The following is a 12,312-nucleotide window of genomic DNA, read 5'->3' as shown; positions in this document are numbered from 1 at the left end:
AAAAACAAATGAATGCCCTACCGGATTCGATTCGATTTCGCGGGACCCTGCTTCGTAGGCCGGGACACTGAGGACTAGGTTCGAATACATACTTTAATATGTTTTTTAAAAATCTAATGTTTTAAAAACTTTCTTATTTTTACACTTCATTCAATAGCATACATTCAGCGATTCCAAAAAGTGAAAGACCAAAAGCAATTTAGTCCGAACAGTGAAATTGATTTCCGATTAAAGCGACCGGTATTAAATTGTTTACCCAAAATTAAAACCTGTAAAAATACTCTAAAAGGTGTGAGGGGCGAGCAACATCGAAGCCATTAGGCTCTTTTCGCCGCGAGGTCGGCTAACAAAGTGGCGAAGTTGGGGCCGTTCGCACGAGCGATTTTAATACCTTCTTTCTGCCGTGAAACGTAGAGGTGGGAACAATTCGAGTCGTTGAAATCATTTAGAGGGTTTTTTTTTAAATAATATACTTGTTGAGGGGAACGGGGGGGGTTAAAGCCGGGAGATCAGAAGGAAACAAAACAAAGTTATGGCGCTCTGCGCGAAAGTTGCGACGGAATACGAGTAAATATGTGGCTTTCGCGCGGGTGTGACGCGAGGCGTTTTCGCGCGTAGCTATAAAAATGCAATTATTTGTTAATAATAAAAGTATAGCTGAAATATTGTGTTTTTATTAAAAGGGATTTCAAAATTTGTCATCATGTGCCAATTGCTGTTGAATTTTTTTTTTGTAAATAAATCGAGTTATGATAAAAGTGATCTCTGACTTAATTATAACATACTGAAAAACAGTCGAGCAGAGGACTCAAACAATAATTCCCACGAGACTCGTAATAAGTTCTTCGACTTTAGACTTTAAACTTCGATCCCCATGGCCGGCACTAGCAAAAGGGACGACAAGGTTTCCACGGATGAAAAAGTGTTCCCTTCGAACTAACAATGAAATGTAAGTTCCATCGGTTTGCCGCTGTCTCTGTCACATTTCGCAAGAAAAAACGGGAAAGAGCATGCGCGCCAAGTGTCCATTTTGATCGAATTTTGTCGATTTTTATTTATTTTAAAAACGTTACCCTACAATATCGAAATTCGAAAGCTATGAAATTACTATTTAAGTTAAGATTGTTTGTTCTTCTTTTTTTGTTTATAGTATCACATAATAAATAACCGAGGAAAGTTGGATTAAAAGTCCGAGTTAGAGGTTACTTTGGGAATTAATATATTAATAAGGTGTATTCGTGTATCGGAAGCTATGATATTAAAGATAATATAGTCAAGAACTACATATATTTTTCCCACGTCTACGAATATCAACGCCTCTTAAAAAAACATGATCATATAGGGAGATTTTTTGCCTTCTGGCTCAGGGAACCGCCTTAAACGACCAACCAGCGAATATCACACCCCGTGTAGGGTAGGGAGACCCATTTCCGTATTATTATTTAGTTATGTAATATATATAGTATTAGAGAAATCACCATACATCATTAAATAAAGGATTTAATACATAAAACCACGGAAAACAGGCATAGCTTAGGTAAATCACACTCCGACGCCGCAATGGCGGGCGATCCTCGTCTGACAGTTCGGAACGCGCCACACGTAGTGTGACCATCGACACCAATCGTAGGGCTGCACCCGAGCAAGCCACGTAATCGGTTATCAATAGGTATCCTCATAGTGTCGGAGAAATTCATATTAAAGCCAAGTTAAATGTATACGAAATTATAGTAAGATTTTGAGGCATTTGATTGGTAAAAACCAATGATAGATATAACTCCGTAATAGATGGATACAGTCTAAGGAAAAAACGTGCCTCGAAAATCAAGAAAATTTACTATGACAGTACCGCTCTAGTATAAGTTACTCTATGGTAAAAACTAAACCGTAAAACATTCCAGCTAACTTGAATTCTGTTCAGGTATGAATATGTATAATATTTGATTGTGGTAGTTCTAAGAAAATGCAATTTAACAAAAGAAAGAAAAAGCTCGGAAAACACCAAAAAGCAGATAGGTATTGACACTTAACCGTTTTTCATACAAATTTTGGGTGTCAGTTTTGTAACGGTCCATACAAAATGTATTTGAAAATGCGTTACAAAACTGTCATTTTCTTGAGGACATTATTTATCTTTTAAGATCGATAGTGCTCGTGGTTCTGAGTAAAAATAACCCAAAAGTTGATGGATTTCAAAAAAAAGTAAATGGTACACTTTTAAGTGACAATGCCCATCACCAAGGTGATCGTCACGGTCGTATCAAAACCAGTTCAAATTGGTAAATTAAAATCTACCCCCCAGTGCCTTCCAACCAGCCAAATACCACCATATTCACAAAATAACATTTTGATTGCTTTACTCGTGTCGTATAGCTTTCGTTTTCCTCGCTGCGAATCTTCGTGTTTTCAAATATGATTGAATACCGCCACCGATATATATCTGAATAGATCACGCATTGCGAATTTAATGGCGTCTTTTTTCACTGGTTGGTACCATCGTAAATTTTCACTTTCAAATCACTACTTTATTGCCAAAACATGATAGTACAAAAAATAGCAATACAACAATACAATACAAAAGTTCTAGTTTAAGTATAGTGTTAACTTGTGTGTATTTTATCGAAGACATAAAGTCAAATCTCTCTAAAATAGACTTCGTGGATCATTAGAAACTAATTTAGCTACAACCTAGCTGTTGCATTGTAGTCACCGATTTTTCACTGGTCAATTTTTATTTTACAATTTTTGAAGTAAAACTTCTTCAGGCGCGACTGGAGGGTAGCTCAGATTTTTTTTCTGACGGAAGTAACGCTCAGTAGTGACACACGCACAATAGGACACACGTCAAACCAACATAGCGATAAATGTCAAAGAAGTTTTACTTCAATCGTACGTAAAGATTACAGGCACACACTTTTTTTTAATAAGGCCTCCTAGCCTAGTTGGTACGGTAGTGACCCTACGAATGGGTTCGAATTCTTTAAAGGACATTTGGGGCATTTTCTATGAAAAGGGACCTTATTCTCGATGAAGCTTACGCCGCACAGCGTCGCGCGGCATTGTATTTATATCGGAGCATCGTTTATAATGGCGTAAGCGCCATCGACAATAAGGTCCCTTTTTATAGAAAATATCACATTTCATTTGTATGTTGATCACAAATATTAAATTTGTTCCTAAGTTATGGATGTTTTCTATATATTTAAGTATTTATCTATATCATCTATTATGGTCATCTAGTGCCATGAACACAAGCTTTATTGAGCTTACTGTGAGACTTGATAGGTCTGTGTAAAAATTAAAACAGCCCTTAAAAAACAACTCAAATGTTCAACTAGGGAACAAATCAAATGATTTTCTGTTTTTTTTTTTATTTGTGTTCTCGGTGGACCGATCACTTTTTAGGGTTCCGTACCTCAAAAGGAAAAAACGGAACCCTTATAGGATCACTCGTGCGTCTGTCTGTCTATCTGTCTGTCCGTCTGTCTGTTTGACCGTCTGTCACAGCCTATTTTCTCCGAAACTACTGAACCAATTAAGTCGAAATTTGGTACACATATGTAAGTTTGTGACCCAAAGATGGACATGTAAAGTAAACAAATAAAATTTAAACATGGGGACCATTTTTGGGGGGTAAATGAGAAAATTAAAAATTAAAGTTTTTCAAACTATATCGTGTTACATATCAAATGAAAGAGCTCCTTGTGAGAAACTCAAATATATTTTTTTATAATTTTAGAATAAACAGTTTAGAAGTTATTCAAGAAAATTTACAAAAAATGACCATTCCCCCCTTTATCTCCGAAATGGCTGGGTCTAAAATTTTGAAAAAATACACAAAATAGTTCATTACCTATAGATCACAGGAAAACTTATTAGAAATGTGTAGTCAAGCGTGAGTCGGACTTAATTACTTAGTTTTTGATCCGACCCCTACAGGTTTTTTAAAGACATTTCATAAAAAATACATTGTTTAAATTGTGTAATGTACGGAACCCTTGGAACGCGAGTCCGACTCGCACTTGGCCGGTTTTTTTCTTTAGTGTATATTATCTATTTCAGTTTATATCTCAAATGTTAATTTATATAAATATATTATATTATCCGTTGCGCTGTCTACTCGGATACATGTCTGTGAAAAACGCTTTCACTTATGATTTACCCTAATGTACAAGCAAATATATAAAGTAATCCCCATACGTGGAAAACGAAATTGTAATATTACAGAATGGTGATATAAATAGACCCCGTTTTGCGTGTTTCATAAAAGGTAGGATAAACTCGCATTATTTGGTGACACTTCTAATTCGGTGATACAATTTGAAGCATGACACCGAGGAAAGCTAGTGAATTAGGACCTTTTAAATAGGCCTCACGGCAAAGCCCCCTACACCCCCGAGGTAGGGGATGATCAAAAGCAACGTGGTGTTCAAGTGTCACGAAGGATTTGGAAACCGCAGCACTTCAAGTAACTACAACCCAGAACAGAAATGTCTGGCACACCCGATCAAGGAGACCCGACCCCAAGTAGATGGGACAAGGGAAAGAAAAAGAAGAAGAAATGGGCCTCACGGCAAAGCCGCCGAAGCCGTGAAGTCGTGTCCCATTTAAAAGGCCCGACAGTTGTATCGATATGCGCACATCACTATTTTTCGTCAGTAGCAGAGATTTGTTTGTATGCCACATTTTAAGTGATTTATTTTTTGCAATATTTCAATAATTATCATCATTCAAGTAGTTAGTTGTGTTACATATATAATAAACTAATACTTTAAAACTTAATTGTGAGAAATTCTCTAATAGTAACTTAAAATTCTTCAATTTCTTAATGATTAATATTAAGCGTGAAATAAGAAATATTAGTGAATATAAATACGCCAAGTGATAAGTTATTAACTAAACATATTATACTTAATGTGTGTGTGAAATTTCAAGCACGTAGCTGTAGTACTTCAAAAGTTACAAGTAAGTGAAATTATGTCAAACCGCTTACTCTCGCCAATACATGCCCGTATTGAGCGGTGACTGGGTGTTCAAAGTCCCCGTAGGTAAAGGGTTAAAAGGTCCTAATTCACTAGCTTTCCTGGGTGTCATGCTTCAAAACTTGTATCAGCGAATAGGCGTGTTACTAAATTATGCGAGTATATCCAACGTAGAGTTGGACCAAGAAAAGTCTGCAACGATTTTGATAGCACTCGCATTGCAAGTGTTATTTTAAACGTCAATCTTCTAAAATTTACCATAGTTATGCAGAAAACGACCAACTTCATTTTTTAGGTTTCCGTACCCAAAGGGTAAAAACGGGACTCTATTACTAAGACTCCGCTGTCCGTCTGTCCGTCTGTCCGTCCGTCTGTCCGTCTGTCCGTCTGTCCGTCTGTCCGTCTGTCCGTCTGTCCGTCTGTCCGTCTGTCCGTCTGTCCGTCTGTCCGTCTGTCCGTTTGTCCGTCTGTCCGTCTGTCACCAGGCTGTATCTCATGAACCGTGATAGGTAGACAGTTGAAATTTTCACAGATGATGTATTTCTGTTACCGCTATAACAACAAATACTAAAAACAGAATAATATAAATATTTAAATGGGGCTCCCATACAACAAACGTGATTTTTTTTGCTGTTTTTTTCCGTAATGGTACGGAACCCTTTGTGCGCGAGTCGGACTCGCACTTGGCCGGTTTTATTTATCAATGCGGAAAGCGACCAAATCCACTGAGGTAGTCACTTTGACAAAAATAAAAAGTTGGTTGCTTTCTACAGAACTTTGGGCATAATGACACTTGCACTGCGTATGCTATCAAAATCATTGCAGATTTTTCTTGGTCTAATTCTTAGGTACCTTTAAATCGCCGATTTTATATATTTTGTCGATTTATTTTCGTCTTATTTTAAGGTGGATAGATAAAAGTACAATATAAACAAATTTTACCGTATGCCCTTAAAATATTCCTTTGTTAGAAAAAAGTACGGTATTCTCGGACCGAAACATGATTTGTATGCCGAAACCGAAATTTCGGTCGGACACTATCGTAATAAATGGAAAAAGGGAAAAACAAGTCTAGGACGGAAAAGTATTAACAAACCTCAAGACCCGACCAAAAAAAGGTAAATAATAATGCTATATAATATGCGTTTTCGAGTGTTTTCAAATAAGAAATTCATTAATTGGTGTGTGTAATGCGTAACTCCCCAATCTGCACGAATCCATAATTTCAAGAATTTTGGATTGAATGCCTCCAAAATAGTAGTAGCTATGACTGATTTTTTGCCGCTACGTAGAAACTTCGTACTTTTGACTTGTAGTCTCATTCGCCACTTCTTCTTTCGTGTCGAGGTTCCTTCAAACAGTGGATGCCCAGAAAGCAGCGGTGCTGACAGCCCTGACCGTCGCGTCCCTCAGGTCAGATTCTGAGCAGGATTACGGGCACGCGGGGCATTCCAACAGGTGCGCCATGGTTTGCGGTGCTGTATTGCAAGTGCATTGAGTAGAGTGGCCGCGAAGATGTCCCCATTCGCCAGTTTTGATACACGTATCTGTTCGGACAGACGGCATTCACGAAATGTCAGCTGTTCACCTACTTTCTATATATAAATCGTTTGAACCAAAACCGCCTTGTTTACAGCGATGTATGAAAAAGCGTCAACGCACACCCGCGGAACATTTCAAAGCATTTAAATATCGACTTTATTATCTAAGTTAGATGACTCAAATTACTACTAATAATTTTCTTTTAATTTGACAGCCGCACTTGAAATTTTATATATCTGAATTTAAGTAAATGTATCAAACTTCAACCTTATTTTGATAGTCGTAAAGTGGAAATCAGCGCGGCATGCGCAGACGCACGGCGAGTCTAAAATTAATTGTCACCTTCACTCTCGGCGCGGATTTGTATTGGTCGAGAAAGCGTAATGAAATAAATGTGTATGTCGCGAGGAAAAGGGTGTCATTGTCACTTGAAACAGGTATCTCGCACGCTCGGAGCATCCAGGCGGTTGACGGTAGCTGTAGTTTGTATACTAATAGGCCAATTCGAGTTTTAGTTATTCGATTTGTTTCCGATATGAAACGTGACATTTCATCAATCAAAACGTCACTTTTCACTCGAGTTGGCCTATAGGTGATAGATGCCATATCCATACAATTTATAACAATTTTACAATAGGGAATATTAAGCGAAACTGCGTAGGGGGCGCCAGGGCGCCACTACCACAATCTGAGGGTCCGACGTGAAACAAGAAAATTTCTTTATCTAACATCTCTGTCACTTGCATATTCGAGCAATAAAGAGGCAGGTAGCGAATTTTCGGATTCGCGTTTCCCGGTAGGTCCTCTGTAAGTATTGCCTTGATGCATCAATGTCATATTTCATATTATCTCTGCTAAAAATTTGTCAAAAACCTGTTAAAGGTGGTATGTATAAGTTACTCTATGGTTTACTAATAAGGCTAGTCCTGCACTCTGGTGGCAGAACATTGCAGTAATATCTCCTATTGTTATCTAGACACGCGGTAGCCCACCCCGGCCACCGGTAGACCAAGTCTAGTGGCCGAGGCGGTAATCGAACCCGCGTCTTCAGCATACGTCCTGACCACTAGACCAACCGGCCACCGGTGGACTTGGTCACTTTATCTTTAGTGTGTCATCTATTTCAGTTTTAATATAATAATAATATATTATATATATAATAGTGTGACTACTTAAAAAAAAAACAAAGAAATATTTCATAAAATAATTTGATTTGTGCCCTAGTTTCATAATATTGATAATTATTACATTAATTAAAACTTATAGACCAAAAATAATAATAATAATAAATATTCTTTATTTGCTTAAAATATGGTACAATGAGATGGTATGTTATCTATACCAAGACATATTTTGCTAGTTAGCATGCAAATGTACACTTAACCAACTTAAACTCTAAGGTTGACTGGTTGAGAATGCTTTTGGCATTAAGTCCACCTTTTGTACGATAAGTATTTCTTTTGTGCAATAAAGATTAAATAAATAAACCTAACTAAATTCTACTTAATACTATTACATGCAAACAAATCATCTATAAAACCTAACATACTTCTAGATGACCTAGAAACTTGATATTTGGCTAATAGAATAGAATAGAAATAATTTATTCGTTAGCACACACAAATAGAAAATTATACAAAACAGAGAAACATAAAAAAAAAGTGCCACAAAATGGTCTCACCTCAGCATGTTTGTTGCTGGCGACTTCCAGCGCTGATCTTCCGGTGAGACCATATTAGGCGTATACAAAGGAAAATATTGAAAAACTGAAAATTTTTGATAATTGGCCGAGCGTTAGGGAGTGAAGTTTATATGACGTGATCGGTAATACGAGTATACAGTGTCACAGAATAAGTAATAGTAGGTATTATCATACAGAACGGCCACGCACCGCCCCGCCCCGATTCGAATTACCTCGCCCCGCGACAGCAGATTGACGACCTTTTGCGGACTGCTCAGTACTCTTTTTAAGCAACTTACTCACACAATGACGCGTGCCGCGTGTACAGACGTGCCGTTCACACATAGAAACGCAAGTAATTTTTGATGTATAGCGTGTCCGCCCTGTGACAGTGTCGCTCAACATGAACATATTATTGATGACTCCTCCGGATCCATTAATTATAGCTGAACACACATGGGGTCAAATGGGGAGCTCTGAAGGCCTACGTTTGATCCGTATTGACATTGATAAATATCTTGGTATCTGGATAGTAAAATTTTAGCGCATAATGTACGGGAAAATACAGGACCGGCTACTTAATGCAGTAGACTATTCAGATTACAAAAACGTGCCCTTAGAATAATTTCAAATCATCATTCGCTTGCCCTTGTCCCATTCACTTGGAGTCGGCGCAGCATGTCTTTTTCTTCCATACATCTCTGTCACCCGTCATCTCATCATTCACTTGCGTTAGTTTCATATCATCTTTCAAACAGTCCATCCACCTTTTCCTCGGTTTTCCTCTCCTCGTACTTCCCTCCACATTCATTCTTAATACCTTTCTTGTCATATGACTTTCATCCCTTCGCATCACATGCCCGTACCATGCTAGGCGATTTGCCCTTACTTTTTCTGTTATGGGTGCAACTCTCAGGCTTCCTCTTATATACTCATTCATTCAGAATAATTTCAAATAAACCCTACGATTATCCAGCGCAGTCATTGTTTAAAGAGCACAAAATACTTACGCTACCATGTGTTTACATACTAACAGCCTGCAAATATGTAAGGTCAAATCTGGGGTTATATACAACTCGCGGGTAGAACCATGGCCGCAACACGCGCGGCGAGCACCTCCTGCTGGTCCCGCGGTGCCGACTGGCCAAGGCTCGGAAGTCACTCGGTTTCATGGGTGTAAGGATCTATAACACCCTTCCGAAAGAGGTCATTGACTCAGCTAGTGAGGCAATATTTGTAAGGAAACTTAAAAAAATGCTAATCTGTTTAGCTTGTTACACAATAAACGAATTTATATTCAGAACTGCTGATGTCCTAAACTGATGTAATTTTTAAAATAAATTAAAACAATGTAAAATAACTGAATAATTTAATATTGTGATAATTAACTCTATTGTGTATTATTGTGATAATAATGTGTATGCTGTGTGATGTGTAAAATTATTCATAATTTTATCAATAAATTTCTCATTCTCATTCTCTTAAATTTCGGTTACAATTTCTTGTATTTTTCACTATACTTCATTATTAATCACCGATTTAAACTCACGATTTTTATACATTATTATTTACGAAAACGAGACTTAATCGCGTATAAGTAATTAAATTTCTTACATTAACACCATGGACCCCTAGTAAACAATGTATTTATGTATGTATGTAGGCCGTATGTGGTGGCAGAGTGTAAAAATGGGCTCATACTTTAATAGTACCCGTTTTCATTGATATTTAGTCTATAAAGGCATGTGAAACGTTGGCCGACTTATTAGGCCCTCAGAATGGCGGCAGGTGACACCTCATTTATCAAGGCTCGGGCCAATTTAAGTTAGTCCCTGTTTTACCCAATATTTGACACTGCTGCTGTTATATTGAGTATAACAATTATTTTACACATGCATGAAATAAAGCACCAGAAGATTAATGGAGTAACGTAGACAACAGTTAATTTTAGACACAATTTATATTTTAAAACCCGTATAAATCTATAAATAATAAGTAATTTGATTGTGACGTCACATGCTAGTGTTTCATATAAATCCCATAGTAGCAAAATCGTTACGGAGAGCTGGCAGTAAAATTTCCTACCAACTTGATACCGCGATGAAATGCACAATGGTTTCCCATAAAAGTGATGCTAAGTCCGAATTTGATAGCACCTATCCTAGTACAGGAACGTAGCCGCCGCCATACAATACAAGTGACGCTCACATTTACAAATGACAGTCTGAAACAACACGAAATTTTACTTGAACATTCAAGTATTTAGGTAACACATCTGGTGGTGGTTTTCGTTGCTAAGGGTATTTGACTACTGGTCAAATCAGTTTCTTTTTTCGAACTGTCAAAACGATTTTGCTACTACGAAATTTATATAAAACACTAACATGTGACGTCACAATCAAATCAACTAATCTTTACAGTTTTATACGTGTTTTAAAATAGAAATTGTGTCTAAAAATAACTGCTGTCTACGTTTCTCTTTTAATCTTCTGGTGCTTTATTTCATGCATGGTGTAAAATAATTTATTTTTAATACAGTCTAATACCCTATTCGGGTTACACATAATGAGCCAGATTCTGATACAACTTGTGACGATTTTAATCTTATTTTCATACGAACTTGAAGATCGCTCACGCTAATCAGCAAGGTCGTGTCAAAACCATAACAAATCGCTCATGTAACACACATTATTATATAAGTAATACTAGCGACCCGGCCCTGTTTCGCACGAGTACAACTAATTTACACAAAGCCTTAACAAATTATACATAATAAACCTTCCTCTTGAATCACTATTTATTAAAAAAATCCGCATCAAAATCCGTTGCGTAAGTTTTACAGATCTAAGCATACATAGGGGCAGACTGACACACAGCGCAAAGCGACTTTTTTTTAAATTATGTAGTCAGGCCTTCCATCGTATTTTATATATCGTATCGTATAAGTCCTAGGTATAAGTAAACGGTACGGATATTAAATTACGAGTAGGTACCTAAAACAGTAAATATTTAGAAACAAATTGTAAACAACTGTTTGTCAATTTCAGTTTGTAATATCCTTACCTTCCGAGTCACGATTATACAATCTAATATTATACATATATTTTCATTACTCGCGATGAAAAATTTGAAGCCAAAATAAAAAGGGAAACAAGGAAATATTCATTTAACTTGTTATGCAGAACATGTGGCAGTAATCATGGCTAATTTAATGAAATACTGTATTAGGGCATTTTCACTTAAAAGTGTACCATTTACTTTTTTTCGAAAATTCGTCGACTTTTAGGTTATATCTACTCAGATTCACGAGGCCACGGAACGGCCACGGACCGCCCCGCCCCGATTCGAATTACCTCGCCCCGCGACAGCAGATTGACGAACTTTTGCCAACCACTCAGTACTGTTTTTAAGCAACGTACTCACACAATAACGCATGCCGCATTTACACATAGAAACGCAAGTGATTTTTGATGTATAGCGTGTCCGCCCTGTGTTTGTAAGCCCAAAAAATCATCTCAGATTTAAACTGTAAATATAAACTCTTTAACGTTCATCTATCTCTGTTTGAAGGAATTAAACACGCACATTAGACTCTAATGGTTCTTGAATTACTTTTATAAATGTTCTGTTCCCGGAGAACATGACAGGGACTTATTGCCATTGGTAACGCGAGCCAGGGCGAGGGGTGTTTAGGGGGCTGACGCAAAATGGACTATCATTTTAATTTTCTTACCGATTCAATTCTAATAAAAACGTACAAAAATTTAATATAAAAAACTATTGTGTATTGTACTTTGAAACGTTTTAATCAAGGGGAAATGCCATAAAAATCAAAACGAAACAAGAGTATACAGGTTGGCTAAAAAATAAGTGCATTGCCGTTGCCAGGGAGGTTATTGGTTTATACTGAGCAACTTTTACCATGGGACCAACCATGAAATCGCGAAAAAAAATTACCCTTTGATAGTAAATGGACCAGCCAAAATGTATTTAACAGCCAATTTGGAATGCACTTACTTTTTGGCTACCGTGTATATACACTATATACAGGGCATCCAAAGACTATGCGACATGATGGGAAAGTACCTTAAAGAATGGACAAAGAAG

The 12,312-nt window shown here is 37.2% G+C and overlaps 1 long non-coding RNA gene across 1 annotated transcript in view; it reads left to right on the top strand.

Moving 5' to 3' along the window:
- Positions 1-12,312, top strand: part of LOC134754591 (uncharacterized) — a 65,244-nt gene that overhangs the window by 31,138 nt on the left and 21,794 nt on the right. The gene's annotated exons all lie outside the window — the stretch shown is intronic.

Source organism: Cydia strobilella, chromosome Z (genome assembly GCF_947568885.1).
Source record: "Cydia strobilella chromosome Z, ilCydStro3.1, whole genome shotgun sequence".
In the NCBI taxonomy this organism is placed as follows: Eukaryota; Metazoa; Arthropoda; class Insecta; order Lepidoptera; family Tortricidae; genus Cydia; species Cydia strobilella.
Note: the sequence above shows the minus strand (reverse complement) of the source record. Positions and strands in the feature narration are given on the sequence as shown.